The sequence below is a fragment of the Haemaphysalis longicornis genome, unplaced genomic scaffold, assembly GCF_048455015.1.
Source record: "Haemaphysalis longicornis isolate Haplotype H1 unplaced genomic scaffold, Haemaphysalis longicornis Haplotype H1 scaffold_1, whole genome shotgun sequence".
Classification (NCBI taxonomy): domain Eukaryota; kingdom Metazoa; phylum Arthropoda; class Arachnida; order Ixodida; family Ixodidae; genus Haemaphysalis; species Haemaphysalis longicornis.
Window position 1 is genome coordinate 102,839,565 of NW_027526203.1, and position 13,280 is coordinate 102,852,844.

General features: G+C 47.3%; 1 protein-coding gene and 1 pseudogene across 1 annotated transcript in view; one reads left to right on the top strand and one right to left on the bottom strand.

The window, feature by feature from the left end:
- Positions 1-13,280, bottom strand: part of LOC144144738 (solute carrier family 13 member 4-like) — a 167,202-nt gene that overhangs the window by 71,382 nt on the left and 82,540 nt on the right. The window lies entirely within an intron of this gene.
- On the top strand, positions 3,271-6,699 carry LOC144165171 (uncharacterized; annotated as a pseudogene).

The window sequence follows — 13,280 nt, forward strand, 5'->3', positions numbered from 1 at the left end:
GTGACACTACAGCAGGTGGAGAGATATACAAATTTAACAGTTAATTTCACTGAGTGTTTGCAAAGCGTAGACCTAGGGCTACAAGCCGTCGACGTCCAGCGGAAGATATTTTCACTGCATAAATCACGTAAGTGCGGAAACTGGCCCGAACACTTTGCACAGAAGACAAGATTTTGCTTCGTTTGATCGGCACTCCTGCCACCATTATAAGGATGTTTCTCGACCTAATACTACCTACGGGGTATCTCCAGGTTGGTTTTTCCAAGAGCGTCTCCTCGTATACTGGTCTCGTGTCGCGCTTCCAAAGAGTTCAACTCTGACCATACTCATTGCATTAAAACTTGGCCAAATACATTGTGTTTTGTTGTCTATCTTCACGATCTTCAGGACACATGTGTTAGCAACCCAGGCTTCCGGTTGTCGGCACTGGATTGCCTGTTATTTAGTTGAGGGGAGGTTACAGGGACAGTAAGACAAAACACCGAGGTGGTTAAACCACCTCCGAGGTGGTTAAAGGGACAGTGAAGACAAAACCGAAGTCAGTCTAAACAGACAGATTGGCGTCCCATGAAAACGAAGATACCAGTCTCTGGTGTAGTAGCTTCAAATAATCTCGTTGCTTAAATTCAATGGGCCAAAAAAAGTGTGCATTTAATGTGAGGGTGGAAAAGCTGATTGTTGGAAACAAGACCTACTTCGATGACGCGAAAAATGATACAAATACGGAACTTGAAAACTCACCCGTCATTACATTGGATAACGACTCATTATCCCAAGCCACCTCCGTTGGCAGCACATGACAGGTTTCGAATCATTCCGCCTCGTGTAACACATGTATCCGCCCTATGGCATTTCTAAACCTAAACATCGCCTTCACTACATACGAAGCATAATTCCTAAACGCGATGAACTTTACAGTTTCATAAATGATATCAGTGGTGACATAGTCATACTAAGTGAAACATGGTTGCATGAAGACATCATAGATACGGAAGTGCTTCCCTCCTATTTCAACTTCACAATTTTTCTCCGCGATCGAGAAAGCAACACAGGAGGTGGCGTGCTGAAGCCATTACAAATACCCTAACATCTTCACTTACATTCTATGACAACGGAATAGAATTAACCTGGGCACTTGTCTCAAACGGAGCCTCAAATTTGTTTTTGGCGCCTTCGATAGGCCACCGGACAGCCACCCAGACTTCTGAGACCTACTTCATCAATCCCTGCTTACAGTTACCAATAAATTCCGTAACGCACTCATATTTTTATTCGGAGACTTCACCTATCCAGCAATCAGCCGGTAGTTTCTTTCAGTGTCGAATGGGTCACCGTCTAAATAGCATCACTTTTTAAACACTATGCTGTAATCCCTCGTTGTAACGAAATCGCTTTACTTGAACTATCGCTTTATTCGAAATTTCTTCTATTCCCAACCCAAACGCATGCCTTTTAGGCCGCATTACTCGAAGCGCACGAACAGCTGGACCCGCTTAGAGCGAAGTGGCGAGCGGAGGCGTCGCCGAGCGGCGGCGACCCATCGGCGAGTCAGGTGGTCAATATGGCGGGTTAACAAGCTGGTATTTCCCCGGCGATTTTCTCGACCCGGTGATGCTCGATTTGCGCCATCCCTCTTAAGATACACGGCCCAAATGCATGGTAGGGTAATTGAATATTTTTCCTAGGCATTTGTCAATGGCGTGACGCGCCGGTGCGCGAACACTGACACTCGAAGCCTAGAATTCGAAGTATCGTCGAGAGCGGGGTGCCAAAAACTCCTTTTTTTCCAAACTTCACTGCTGCACACCTCGGAAAAAATAACCCATTCATCATGCAAAGCCGAAAGTGCCAAACCAGTCAGTTTTCATGGTTACGCTGTGTACCCACAATCAGTGGTTAATGTTTTCTGAGCTCAACAAACACAACCTCAGATTCGAGCAGTGGAATTTGTGGGGCTTTCCTGCGCGAAACTCTCGTAGCGCTCCGTGACGCCCCCACCCCCCTATAGAAGTGGCCACTGCCTTCCCCTCCTCATTCGCTCTGCAGCCTGCGAGGCGTTCGGACGCCAGTCACTGCTTGGTCAATTGGAGCGGGGGTTGCTCGCGCCTCGTAAGAACGTGGAACATCCAAAGATCACTGCCTTTTTTGCACCTGAATAAGGTTTTGCTTCACTGGATACATCGTGTTATGATTCCTCGCAGTTTGGCGCAATTAAAACTCAAGTACTTTAGTTTTCTCCAGTGGTCGCTTATATCAAAATAACGCTGATAACGAAATTTTTCGCCGTCCCCCTGACTCCGTTATAACGAAGGATTACTCTACTTGATTTTAATCTTCACAAGGCCATAACCTCCCTAGCAGGGGTAATAATATCGTAGACCTTCTGCTAACTTCGTGCCCTGACGACATGAAAACAATTAACACGCTCCCTAATGACCACAAACTAATCCATGTTTGCTTCTCTTCCCAGCTGAAAAAGAAATCACCCACACAGAACGTAGTCGCAGGTTACAAGAGAAGAAATTTTAACGCCATTAATCACGAGCTCTAATCCTTTTTACTGCAATGTTTCATATGCATTTTTTGTATTGCTACAAATGGATGTATATATGTGTGCGTATTTATATACACATATGTATTGCTTTCTGCCTGTTTTTGATCATTTTCTTTTGATGTATTGTTTACTTGTTGCCTACTCTACCGCTGTTCTGTTGCGCACCTTCTCTCAGGAGGCCCCCCCGACAGTTTTGTAACTACGTTACCTCCTTCTGTATTACTACTTGTACGCACTTTTGAAACGTAAAAATAAACTTCAATGTCAACTTCAAACTTCAACTTAAGGATTACGTACCTAACTCGAAGTGTCAACGCTAACTGGGAACTTTCTAAGACTACAATGCTGAACCTTAAAAACAAATACGTTTCTACTACCCTCATTAAATCACATTCCAACTGTCAATGGTTTAAAAAACAGCTAAAATCACTCTGTAACCGAAAGAAATGCTTGTACAGATCGCCTCACCTAAGCCAAAGCTCAACTACATGGCAGCGCTACCGCTCATGCGCGAAGCAGTACTTAACCGAACTCAAAGCTGCAAAAATTAAATTCTTTCCCGACGACCTATTATCGATTCTTCAATCAAACCCTAACAAATTTTGGCGCGTGCGTTCCCCTACGTCACAATCTAATCGATTAAACCTCACTAATGCTGACTCGAGAACCAATCGACGCCGCACAGGTGGGCTCGGTAGCTGCGCGAACGCGCAGCCTAATCCGTTTGCCTTCGTCATGCAGGTACTCACCGTGCCGTCAAAGTTGTTCCTGCTGTTTCTCATGGCTGGCTTCATCGGACCGTCAACAATACCCGCCCCCTTCCACAACGGCATTTCAAACTTGAATCCCGCTACCATCGCACCGCATCCAGCAACAGCGCCGCCACTGCAAACCTTGACCCTCGACCACACGTGGACTACTCTATCAAGACAGACATCATCTACAGCCACGACTACAAAACAACCACCCCCGTGCGCGCCGCATTCTGGGCTTGGTAGCTGTGCGAACGCGCAGCCTAATCCGTTTGCCTTCATCATGCAGGCCACTAACAGAAGTGCTTTTCTTGCTAAGAAATCGAGTAATTATTCTTTAGTTCAGCAGCCGAGCCCACGGTGCTGCTTTGTGATCATTGTCGAGTGTGCGCAGGTCATACGCTCTTTTTTGCTTTTGGCGGGGGATGTCAAAACTAACCCTGGGCCATCCACTGGTGAAGACTTCCTTACTGAATGGCAAAAGCTATCTGCTGGACAGAATAAGCTCATTTCCGACATTCAAGATATTAAAAAAATTAGCGCCAAGCGATCCTGTGAATGTTGTTGGAAAGCAAAGCTGTAAACGGCACCCACAACAATAACCCATGCGATGTCACATCAATTCACTCACGTCACTCTACAAATAGTGAAACCAGAGAAAAGTGAAATGCACTTAACCACACCCTCTATTACTTGGTAAGGTTAAAGGTTAAGGTTAAAGGTAAAGAGATATTCTTGGTAAGGTTAAATTATTGCATGATGCATGAACGGTGGTTGGTTGAGTTTTATTGGTGTAGCACATGACTGGAAACACTTTTTGATAAAATTAAAGTTCAAACCCGGTGTGAGACGATCACACTTCTCCGGCTGTGCCATAGCGGACGGATGATACGGAATCGGTGGCAGAGACGAAGAAGGAAAACAAGAAGGAGGACGAGAAGGAGGATGAGTAAATACTTTTATTCAGATTTCTGAACGACCCAGAGTGCGGCGAAGGGGAGTGGTTCCTTATTCACTGTGGCCCATATGCAGTCGGCGCCGTCTGTGCTCTGTCCACCAGCTGAAGTTGGGTAGGCAGAGATGGGCTGGAAAGCAGCATCTCCCATTGCTCTCGTTCGATAGTTGACGGAAAGAGAGGAGGCTGCTCAGGGCTAAAGTCGCACACCTTGATTATGTGGCAGAGTGTTCCTACTTCTGAGCAATATTTACATTTTTACATTAAGCTTCGTAGCGATTCGGGTGCATTAGGTGAATACGCGTCGGGTGTGGGAAGGAGCTGGATTGTATGAACCGTAGGGTAGTTTGTTGTTCTATGGAAAGCGCAGGGCAAGGCGAAGGTAGGGTCAGTCTCAGAAGGCGATAATGCTGGGTTATGTCCCTGAACGAGACAAGCGGGTGACTGTCGTCATGCAGCTCCATAGCACGGGGGGTAAAAGTGCAGGATCGGTGGGCGTATTCGTTGCCCTCCACGAAAGCGTGAGCGGGTGTCCAGATGAGCTGAATGGAACCATGTGGGGAGTCGTTGTTTGGCACACGCAGTGGAGGTCGGGACACCAAACCCGACTGGTAATTCCTGTAGGCTTGTTGGGAATCGGTGACTACCTTACGAACCCCTGGTTGAGTGAGAGCCAAGGCGATGGCTGCCTCTTCTGCTGCCGTCATGTCTTCGGTCTTGAGTAAGGCACAAGCAAGAAGGTGGGTTCTGGAGGTAGCCACGATGATGGCGTACCGCTTCCCTCGATGTTGGGAAGGGTCTGTGTAGATAACTGCATGATCCGCACCGAGGGTGGTGTTGAGCACTTGAGCCCGTGCTTTTCGGCGAACCTCGTCATGTGAGGGGTTCATATTTCTACGCAAAGGGACCACCTTCAGTTCTTGTCACCAACAGTCCAGGAGTACACCAAGCGGAATGACATTCTGTGCTGCCCAGCCAATCTGGTGAAGGATGCGGCGACTCGCCGCAGTTCAGCTTATTCGAAGCTTCTGGATAGAAAGATTGGCCTCTATGAGCGCTTCCACCGTATTGTAGAGCCCCGTGCAAAGCAGCCTCTCTGTGGCCGCACTCATTGGAAGAAAAATGGCTTGCTCAACCGCCTTTCCAATCATTATATAAAGCATCTTTATGCCCTCCTTTAGGCGAAGAAGACAAGGGGTTGACTTAAGTGATTCTCGAGAGGACAAAAGCTTGAACTAATGGAAAGGTATCGGATTCCTTGAGGCCTCGCTTCTTGGTGGCAACTGGCGTGATCACGTGCATGATTTTATTGATGCTGTGTTTGAGGCGCTGACAGGATACGCCACTCTTGGTTTTAGCCTGAAGATGTAGGCCCAGGATCTTGATGCTGGGGCTTGGAGTGATGGTTTGGCCATCAAGGAGTATTTGAATGTGTTCCTAAGGTGTCGTTTGGAATGAGGGTGGACGACAAGGAGCTGAGGTTCTTTACTTGAACTCTGGAACCACAGGCTTTAGCACATTGGCGTACTATAAGGAAGATGCCATGGGTTGGTGTCAGCTTCATTTAATCGCTATCGCATGGCATTCAGCGAGAATGCAGTGAATAAACCCGTAGGTGTTCTCGGTGAGTGCATCACCTGTCTTCCCGTCTCGGCGTGGGTTCGTAGTTAAATCGATAAGACAACGAGCTCTCGCTTTGTTATTCTATTAGTTGGAGGTTCGATTCCTGGAGGTGCCAGTAGATTCTTTTATTTGTTCGCCGGAGTTTTCTGTTGACACCAACGGTGGCGAAAGAACCCTTGGGGTTAGAGCTAAAAAGCTTTGCTTTAAAACCAACTAACAACGACGGACGTAACGATAACAGATTTGTGCAAACGCATCACTGACCTTGAAAAACATTCCACTGCCCTTTCATCCATGCGCACAGAGCTAGATGGCCTAAAGACACTCACAATCGAAATGACTTACAAGATCTGTAATCTGGAATACCGTGTAGACGACAGCGAGAACCGCTTGCGGGAAACAATCTTATATTTTATGGCATTCCGGACACTACTAAAACTGAAACGTTTTCGGACTCAGAAGAAATAATCATTCGTCACTACTTCAACACACTCAAACTAACAATTCCTCCCTCAGAAATTGAGCGTGAGCACCGCCTCGGGCGCTTTTCAGAAGACCGCATTCGACCCATAATTGTAAAGTTTCAACCATCTAAGACCAAAGAACTTATCCTTTCCAACGGCCGCAAATTCAAGGACACAGACTTCAGCGTGGGCGAGGACTTCTCCCCTGCCGTACGTCAGGAGCGCAAACATCTAATTGCTTTTGCAAGAACTACGTCAACAGCTTTCACTGTGCGCCTCAAAACCCTTCTTCTCGGAACTAAACGCTACATCTTTGACGAGTCATTGCAGTCAATGAAAGAATTAAAATAGCAATCATCCCTTCCTCGACCAAAGCCAACCTCCCCCCAAATTGTCCCAATTTCAGTTTTTTCGCTTTCCGTGATTTTTACTAACATTAGAAGCACCATTTCGAAGCGTGAACATGTTTTTAATCTGGTTTTGTCATCCAACAGTGACTTTCTTATATTAACCGAAACATGGTTAAGTGACAGCGTCTCTGATCAAGAGGTCTTGGCCGATTTGCCTAATTTTCAACTATTTCGGAAGGATCGGAAAGATAAGAAGGGAGGAGCGGTTCTTCTTGCCATAAAACAAAGAATATCCTGCTCGTTAGTTAACCTGTCATCTGACCTTGAAATAATTTTGATTCTTTGTTCTGCGAAGCCCCAGTCAATATTACTTGGCGTCTGTTACAGGCCCCCGAATAGCTGTCCTGGCGTTCCTAATAACCTTAGTGGCGTACTAAACGAAGTTACGAAAAAGTATCCCAATGCCCCCGTATTTTCGTTCGGTGATTTTAATTTTCCAGGTATTATTGGCTTAACCAAACCATGCCGTCACAGTCCCAAGGCGAAGCCGGGGCTTTCCTGGATGTTTGTTTAAATTTTTAACCGTTCACAAATGGCAACTGCACCAACCCGCGTAACACAAGAGTGTGAAAATATTTTGGACCTAATACTAACCAGTCATCCTGAAAGCATGGTCTTGATTACTTATCTCCCCGAAATAAGTGACCATAAGGTTATCCATGCCGAATTTGCATTTAAACCGTTAATTCGTCAAACCACCCAGAAAACCATTCGGCTGTGCGACAAGGGGAATTATGAAGCAATAAATCTGGAGCTTAACGCATTCTTATCCAGTTTGGAAACCACTTTCTATTCCCGGTCCGTCGTGGAAAACTGGACACTGTTTAAGGTCAAGGTCAATGAATTTACTGAGAGGTTTATTCCCAAATCCCACTTCCGCGCAAACTGCCAAAAGCCATGGTTCTCTAAAACTCTGAAAAGATTAGAAAACGAGAAAAAATGTCTGCTTAGATTGGCAAAAAAACTAGAAGACCCGCAAAAGTCCCAGAAATACTACGCAGCTGAAAAAGCATATTTATGTGCAGTTGAAGACGCAGATAATTCTTTTTTCAACGTTGACTTACCAAACATGCTGACTAACAACCAAAAAAATTTTTGGCAGGTTTTGAACCTGCCGCATGCAGCCCCAGTTACTCTTACCGGTGAATGGGTCACGTAAGCACCGATGATGAATGCGCTAACATCTTCAACACCGCTTTCTCATCCGTGTGTACCAAAGAAAGTAACGTGTCATTCCCAACACCACCCACTGTTATAGAATGTGCTATGCCACCCGTATCGTTCACTACTAGTGGAATTTTGTGCTTAATCGACAAATTAAAGCTTTCCTCCTCTTCCGGGATAGGCGAAATCAACTCCAAGTTCCTTAAGAATACAAAATATACTTGTGCATCCTTTCTATGCTTGCTCTTCTCACAGTCACTTTTAACAGAACATCTACCAGACGACTGGAAGAACGGGAAAGTCGTTCCAATTTTCAAATCAGGTAACAAAAAGTCGCCATTAAACTATCATCCCATATCCCTAACCAGCGTGCCCTGTAAAATCATGGAACACGTCATCTACACGCATATCATAAACTTTCTTGATTCAAACAGCTTTTTTTCATCCAGCACAACTTGGGTTCTGCAGAGGTTTCTCTTGTAAAACGCAACTGGCCTTATTTGTTAATGATTTGCATACTAACCTGGACTGTAACTCACAAACCGATGCCGTATTCTTAGATTTTTTCAAAGCGTTCGACAAAGTACCCCCTTATCGACTGTTAATAAAACGTTCCCAGTTAAATCTTCAACCTAACATATTAAATTGGATCAGAGAATTCCTTACAAACCACTCCCTGTCTGTTAATATCAACAACCGTACCTCTAATCCTCTTCCAGTAACGTCCGGAGTACCCCAGGGTTCGGTTCTTGGTCCCCCTTTATTTCTTACATACATAAATGACGTGCCTTCAAAACTAACCTGTAAAACCCGCCTGTTCGCTGATGACTGAGTTATATATGACACTGTTACTGACATTTCAAAACAGTCATCCCTACAAGCCAACCTAAACTGCCTCCAGGAATGGTGCGAGCACTGGCTCATGGAACTTACCCCAGTAAATGTAAAGTCGTTTCATTCGACCGCTGAAATGCCGCTTGTGTATCCGTACACAGTTAATGCCATCCCCTTAGAAAATGTTCAGTCATAAGGTAGTTCGGCGTCACTGTTTGTAGCGATCTTTTATGGAACATACACGTTACTAACATCATTTCATCTGCAAATAAAACACTGGGTTTCCTCAAAACGCCATTTACGCCTCTCTCCACAACACGTAAAATTACAAGCATACAAATCCATTGTTTAACCGAAACTAGAATCCGCATCGCCCATTTGAGACCATCGACAATCTTATCTTACTCATGCCATCGAATCACTTCAAAACCGGGCCGCTAGATTTATTCACTGTTTATTAAATTCCACTGTCAGCGTATCTCGATTTAAAGCAGAATCTGGTTTAAAGGATCTAGCACTTCGCCGTCGTATTGCCAGCCTGTCTTTGTTCCACAAAATTTTTCACTGTCCCTTGCATGTCCCACCTTTCCCGCAACACGCATATCTCACCGCACGGGCCATTTGCTTCAAGTTGCTCGGCCACGTTCCTGGACTTCTACTTTTAAAGCAAAGCTTTTTACCTCTACCCCCCAAGGGTTCTATCGCGACCGTTGGTGTCACCAGAAAACTCCAGCGAACAATAAAAGAATTTACTGGCACCGCCGGGAATCGAACCTGGAACTAATACACTAACAAAGCGAAAGCCCGTTGTCTTACCGATTTAGCTACGAGCCCACGAGAAGACTGCGAAGATGTGCTTGGTGTACTCACCAAGCACATCTACGGGTTTACCCCCTGCGTTCTCGCTGAATGCCACGTGAAAGTGTCACGCGACCACTCACGCCCGTCTAGCGGCCCTGTGCGCACCTTACTCATGTGCTAAGAGTTACAAAAATTAAAGGAAGCTCACACCAATGCATGGCATCTCACTTCTAGTACGCCATTGTGCTAAAGCCTGTGGCCTCCAGTGTTCATGTAAACAATCACAGCTCCTTGCCGTCCGCCCTCACGCCAAACCAAGGAATACATTCAAATACTCCTTGATGGCCAGGCCATAACTCCAAGCCCCAGCATCAAGGTCCTGGGCCTACATCTCGAAGCTAACACCAAGAGTGACGTCTCCTTGCAGCGCCTCAAAAACAGCATTAATCAAATCATACACATGATCAGACGAGTTGCCACCAAGAAGTGAGGCCTAAAGGAATCCGGTACCTGTCGATTAATTGAAGCTTTTGTCCTCTCGAGAGTTACTTACGTCAACCCGTCAACAAACGTCAATACATCAACAAACTACCCCACGGCTCATACAATCCAGGTCCTTCCACACCCGACGTGTCTTTCCTTAGTGCACCCGAATCGCTACGACGCTTAATGTAAATTTTGCTCAGAAGTAGGAACACTCCGCCACATAAAGGGGTATTCACACGGCGGAGCGTTTCAGCGGAGAAATCCGAGGGAGGTCGTGACGTCACCGCAGGCGGAGTTCCGCTCGGCCAGCTCCTTCGCTCACACGGAGGATGCGACTTTCGGAGGGACATCACTGTTTGCAGTCGCCTATTTCTAAAGCAGAGCTGCCGTAGCACCGCCGATTCCGCGACGGCGGCAATTTCTATTAAGCTCATACGTACTGATCTTGTCAACCGACCAAAAATTGGTCGTCGACGCGATGCAGGTGCTGCCGCGCGCAGAGAACGGCGCGCGACGTGGTAGCAGCCGGCCGGCCCACCTACAGGCCCGCATACTGATGTTAGGCTTAACACTGCGGCGAATATTCGATCGGCGCTCTGGCAAGCGGCTCAGGTGACGATTTTTAAAGCAACTTTCCATCACATCATTACCCCATTTCTCGTATACGCAGCTTTGTTTGCGCCTTGGGGAGCAATAACAAGCTGTCGCTCGAGCTATCGGCGCCGGCCTGCGCCACTTCGCGGCCGCGGCCGCCGCGGCCGCCGCTCGCCAAGCGCCCGTGCTGGTGGTGTACGCGGCTCCCTCAGTGGGCCTGTCATGTGCGCCACGCATTTTCGCGTCCGATGTATTAAGAAGCGATAAAAATAGAGTGCCTGCAACCGCTCTAGAACTTCAGCCGCGGCCAGCTGCCCGACGAGCAGACAAAATCCCGCCTCCTCCGCCGCCGAGCGTCGGAGGGTTTGTAGCTCGCGAGCAGAAGCTCCGATCTCCCAACGGAGGCGGTGCACCGGAGAGAAACCGTGACGTAGGGGTCACGTGGCGCGCACTCCGAGGAGCGAAACGGCGGATTTCTCTCTTCTGTGAATACCCCTTATAAGCGGGGTGTGCGACTTTAGCCCTGAGCACCCTCCTCTCTTTCTGTCAACTACACAATAAAAGCAATGGGAGATGGTGCTGTCCAGCCCCTCTCCGCCTACCCAGCTTCAGCTGGTGGACAGGCGGCGAGCACTGCCTATGGGCTCCAGTGGAGAAGGAACCACTTCCTTGGGCCGCACTCTGGGCCGTTCAGAAATCTGAAAAGAAGTATTTCTTCCTCCTCATCCTGCTCCTCCTTCCATCTATGCCGCCAATCTCGTCGCCTACGTCCCCGGCGGCAGAAAAGGAGAACTCAGATCGTCTAACGCAGGGTTTGAGTTTCCTTTAATTTTGTAAAAAAAGTTTCCACTCGTGTGCTACACCAATACAACTCAAACCAACCACCGTTAATACATCATGCATTGATTTATTACTTACCAAGAATATCTCTTTAAAGGAACAACGGGTGTGGTTAAGTGCATTTCACTTTTCTCTGGCTTCACTATTTGTAGAGCGACGTGAGGGAATTTGAGTGACGCCTCAGAGGTCATCGTTGTGAGTGCCGTTTACAGCTTTGCTTTTCAACCACATTCACATGGTGGATTGGCCTGAATTTTTTTTCTGCCTCGTTTTAAATGCGGAGCATTTCTTAGGCTCGCGATGTCACTCGTCGATGTTGTCGGCGCCGTCCACACGCTCACTGCACATGCGCGTCGCGTCGAGGTGCAGGTGCGCGTCTCTCCCCAGCACCCTCCTCGCTCTCAACAACAGGTGCGGCGGTGCGGGAGGACCGCGTGTACCCCGTGCGCTCCGTCGCTCTCAACAACAGCTGCGGCGGTGCTGGGGGGAGCGCGTCTGTGCGCGCATGCGTCGTAGCTACCCGTGCGCTGCGTCGCGCTCAACAGTAACGGTGGCAGGACGAGTACACGTGATAACGGCGTGGTGGGTGCGTGGAAAGTTCGCGCGCTTGTGTACGGAAGTGTGCGCATGCGCGTCTCTCCCCCGTACTTCTCTCCCTCGAACGCGGGCGTTGTGTATATAAGCGGCGGAGCGCGCGTTCGGAATTCAGTCAAGGGCGTCTTTGCTTGGCTTTCGCTTGACTTGACGCTTTGCTTGACGGCACCAAAGCAATAAAGACACTCCTTGCCTTCGCTTCTCCTTCATTCAATAAATAAGACTAATAAAGACGAACTAACAATTAAGCATTCCCAAACCATAGCCAATTACGCAACATTCACGCGACACCCCACCACTCTGCGACGCATTTACTCGAGTTCCCCCCGTGGGAAGATGCGGGCGGGTTTTTTTTCCGCGTACCGCGCCAGACTGGAACCGCCTTCCAAGTGAAATCGCAACCATTACCTGCCCATCATCCTTCATAGAAAACATCAAAAAGCATTTTCTTTGTTAAATCTTTGGCTTCTATGCTTGTCATTATAATTACCCACCCCTTATGTAGTACCCCCTCGAGGGTCTTTAAGCAAATGAAATGAAATGAAATGAAATGAAATGACCACTTTTCGTCTGTTTTCCTCTGCTAATACCACTGATACCGTAGCATTGCCGGATCCTGCAGCAGTAGCGATTCCAATAATTGAAATCTCTCCGGAAGGAATATTTAAACTGATTAACGATCTCAAACTTTCATCTTCGGCGGGCTGTGAGAGTATTAACAGTAAATTACTAAAATGTGCCATTTCAGTCTCTAGCCAGATACTTTACTTGATCTTCACACAATTATTACTAGAGACCGCAACTTTGGGCAAAATGCCTATTTTTTCCTTCAGTCCGTATCAAGCCTATTTAACATATAAGCACGAACTAAGGGAAGGGGAGCCCATAGTGCCTATTCTGACTACGTCGACATTTTAGTGCCGTTTTTTTACTATATGGGCTTTTTGGCGCCTTTTTTTGTGTTATACATGCCTTTTTTGGATGTTTGAGTCTGTGTCCTGCAGGGACTGTTCTCACTTCAGAAGCCCGCAAAGGGGAGTTTGTTTGACGCCGTTTGCACGAAAAATAAGCGCGTCGTGCCAATCACGCCGACAAGCGGAAACCGTGCCCAAACAGCAACCACCTCGAACTTGCCACCTCAGCCGAGCCGCTAGAAAAACCCGTGCGCAGCTACACCGCAGCCAAGCTCACTGACGTCACCCCTTTCAG